The sequence below is a fragment of the Solanum lycopersicum genome, chromosome 4, assembly GCF_036512215.1.
Source record: "Solanum lycopersicum chromosome 4, SLM_r2.1".
Classification (NCBI taxonomy): Eukaryota; Viridiplantae; Streptophyta; class Magnoliopsida; order Solanales; family Solanaceae; genus Solanum; species Solanum lycopersicum.
Window position 1 is genome coordinate 28,686,144 of NC_090803.1, and position 4,372 is coordinate 28,690,515.

Consider the following 4,372-nt stretch of genomic DNA (forward strand, 5'->3'; position numbering starts at 1 on the left):
TTCAAATTTAAATTTTCTTTAAAATATTTGATTGCACGTTTTATTTTTCAAGTTAAAATGGCATACTTTCGCTTAACAATTAACATGGAAGTGTTAAAATAGTATATATAAATTCCTTGAAATCTAAGTGTAATTTTTTTAAGTCAACTCATAAACACTTGACAGACAAAGGTAAGTTTAACCATTTTCTCAACAATGCCTTTGTAAATTAAACATCTTATATGTTCTGTTTTTATGCTTTTACAATGTTTTCATATGCTCAATTGGAACAGGTTATAGTTAGTATGTAAAAATGAAATTTTCTGGCAAATTTAAGAGTATATGAATGTTCCTATTCGATAATATGATATCATACACTAATTGTCAGAGGCTTATTACTCTTAATATTCTGCTTATACTTCTCCTTGTTTATTTACAAGAACATATTTTGTTTTTTCTATCTGGCCTAATATTTTCATAATTGCATATCCTACTTAGCTAACATGAGGGATTACCTTTGAATGGTTATCTATGACCTTTTCTTCTCCGTATATAACCGATAGTACTTGTGTTGAGATGAGTTGAAATTATATTTTGATGATTGACAAAAATTAATAGAAGACCAGGTCCTTAGAAGGTATGTGAAGGAAGTACGTAGCAGTAGGTCACGTTACTACAATAAAAATAATATTTAGTTATAATAGATTTTCCTGTTAGGAACAATAGTAATGCGTTATGATTGGTCAAACTACTTTATATTGTTTCAAGTTAGGCCTTACTTCAATGTCATCTCATTTACTGGGTCTCTTACTGAAAGATCTCACTAAACATTTTGTGGTAATTGTGTTATTATTACTGCATCGACAGTATGATACATTATAAATATATCAAATAGGACTAACTATAACAAAGCTTTTTTATACATAGTATATAAAATGTAAATATATAGTACATTGTCCTAACTTAACTCATAATATAGCTTATGAATGAAGGGTTTCCAAATCATATAAGAAAACTATCGGTCTATTACCCAACTAATGTGGGAATTTAGACACTCTAATACATTATATATTCACTCTTAAAGGGGAGAGCAAATGGGGATGAACTTGACTATGATACCATGTACATATATGGTACTTTGACCTAACTTAACCTCCAAATCTAACTCATGAGAGAAGAAATGATCAAATGAATATAAGATAACCATTTTTTTCCAAACAAATATGGGACTCGTACCCACTCTAATGCCCATTTCACGATCAACCGAGCAGGAGACCAAATCATAATGAATTATGTTTGTGCTTAAGTATAATCTTCCCCTCATTAGCTAAATCATTGTGTTGAAGTGTCATATGATTACATGGTACAAAATTCCTGTCTATTTTTACTGTTGATACACACTCCAGTTAGGCTTAAGCTTCGGCTTGGAGGTGTAGGTAGGTGTCAGTTTTCCACATTTGTTCGGTGATTATCTATTATTCTGATTATATGAACTTGATTTGTGATTTCCGTAAATAAAAAAAATTCACAAATTTATAAAACACACTTATAATCATAAGCCAGATATAACTAGTTTGAACAATATATATTATGTATTGTTTTGTCTTATTATTGAGAAGAATTTATCATAGGTACAGATATCTAGTTCATTGATTGTTCAAAAAAATTTACCGAATCACTTCGGATATTTCCCTAATAAATGTTTATCCTATTTAACACCAATTTGTTTTAGCAAAAAATTAATTGTTGTCTTCCTTAATATACCCAAAAAATAGAATACAAAGAAATAATGGCATGAGAAACGACAACAGAGTAGGGGAATGCTATGGTCTATTAACGAGTGTAAACATGTTGGATGATACAGTGATATAAATCATCTATTTTTTTCCCTTGAAATTTGTTGTTCACTGTAAACTTCTATCAAAAAAATTATAATGTAGGATATCTCATCCTGAATTTTCATAAACATTGTTACAACGCCAATTGTCAGCACTATATAACACGTCTATTTAGTAGATGCAGGGTGATTAATAAAAAACTACCAAAAAACTCCTTTAACCTTATAATTCAATATGTAGAAATATTATGTTTTGGCATAGAGAAGGTGGGCTCATGTATTGGTCTACTTCTCATTGAGTTTTAGAGAAATAGGTGTTATTGTTTTTCCAATCCCTTAACTAAAGAGTGTCAATTGAATCCATATCCGAGCTCCAAGAAATGAGTAAGAAAAAATAGGACTTGTGCTTGAATACTTTAATGCAAATCAATACAAATTGATAAGTATAAGTAACCTAGTTGAAAACTCCAACTTGTTATACAAACTTTGCTTACTTTCATTAGAGAGATATGGCTTGTGCCGTTGAATCAAAATTAGAACCAATTGTCTCATAGACTTACCTTATAGTAGTCCACCTTTATATTGACATTATTTTCTGTATTTTTTATAAAGTTGCAACAGTGTTCTAGATCTTGATACAATGAAAGAAGAGGGTATACTTATTAACCTTCCTAAGTTTATAGATCATTACGTTCTTAGCGGTGGAAAATCTTTAACTATTAGGGATATGAGTGGTAGAGATATATGGATAGGGAGGGAGCAAGGTTTACCCTTGTATGCATTTTAAGAATGTGCGTCATCATTCACACTTTCGACAGAGCAAGAAACTGTTGGACTGTTTCTCAAACTTTGGGCAGCATTGCTTTAGGTCCGTATTGCCATTTTATAGGCTTTCTAGGATGGATCGATAGAAAGGAAGTGTCTTTTCTAGTATTACATCCCCCAAAACTGTATACGAGAAAAGACAATTGCTTGCCTTCGATCCAGACTGGAAATCCTATAATATGGCTATAGGATCAAAAAGAAAAGATTCCAAAGTATAGGAAACCCTCAATCGTCTTCTTTCTCTATTATAAGTTGCAAAGACTATGTACTTTCATAAAATACATACAAGGGTAAGTAAAACTTGCGCCGTCCTTATCCATATATTTCAATTACTGATATCTCTACCAGTAAAATAATTTTTGTTGAGAATATAATGATTAATAAAATCATCAGGGGAAATAAGTATAGCCTATTCTATCTTTTTATCAAGAGATAGAACACTACCATCACTTTTGAGAAAATAGAGTCAATCATGCCAATAAATAGGTGGACTAGCGTAAGCTAAGGATATGAAACTATTGGTTGTCAGTCGGATGTCACGCCACAATCCAAATAAATATATTTAAAGTAAGTGAAATTTGTAGAATAAGTTTGAATTATCAAAAAGGTAACTTATATCCACCAATTTTATAGATTTTTATTAGCGTTATCAACCACTAGGCATGTTTTCTCTAATTTATTTATTGGAGTATTCAGATAATGAATCAATTTATTCTCTCTAGCAAAGGGATTGAAAATAGATTTATACCTAATTCTCTCAGATTCCAAGAGTATCTGACCATTACATGAGCCCAAAATCTCTAAGACAAAGCATAACAGGATCACAAATTGAATGATAGGGTTAAAGGAGATTTTTTTTTTGGGATTGTGTTATTTATCTCCCATCATGTACTAAATAGATGAGTTGTATAGAAGTGACTTTTTCTTCATAGGAACAATGTTTTGGAAAATTCAGGATGAGAATCCTACCATTCAAATTCATGAATAGAAGTTGATAATGAACAACAAACATCAAGGGCCAGCGGAAGATTATCTTCATAACTATCTCATCCAGCAATTTTACACTTCTAATAGACCAATGTGTTCCTCTACTTTATTGTTGTTTCTCATGCTTATTCATTCTATTTTGTTTTTTGAGTCTATTAAGAAAGACAAAATAGTTTTGTCATAAAACAAGTTGGTGCTAAATAGTGAATTTTATTTGGGAAATCTCCGAAGTGATTAAGTAGGTTCAGCTGAACAACCAACAAACTAGATACTGTTGGGTTATGGGTCTTTTTTCCCTTCCTATGTGGATAAATAAAAGCCCAATTTGGACCAACCCTTTTTTGCCCATAGGCCCATTCTTATTAGGCAAATATAAGCCTATTTAGGTCTTATTTACAAATACACAAAGAGTTTTTTCAGCAGCCAAAAAGAGAGAAAAAGAGCAGTTTTTCACAGTCAAAATTCAGCCCTAACAGCCAACTTCATATTGCGATTCCCGCTTCGTTTCTTGTCCGATTCAGCTGATTTTTGGACAGCATATTATCTTCATCTCAATATTTGATTAGGAACTGACAAAGTTGGATTTGGTGGCCTGCAGCTTTAGTTTTGCTGTCGTGAACAGTAGCTGCAAAATTGGTGATTTTGCTCCTTTAATTCTCTAGATTTAGTGCAATCTTATTTTTTTGTTGCTCATTGTTTGGCACTTGTTTTGTGGCCAATTTTGGAGAACAATATTGTAACTCT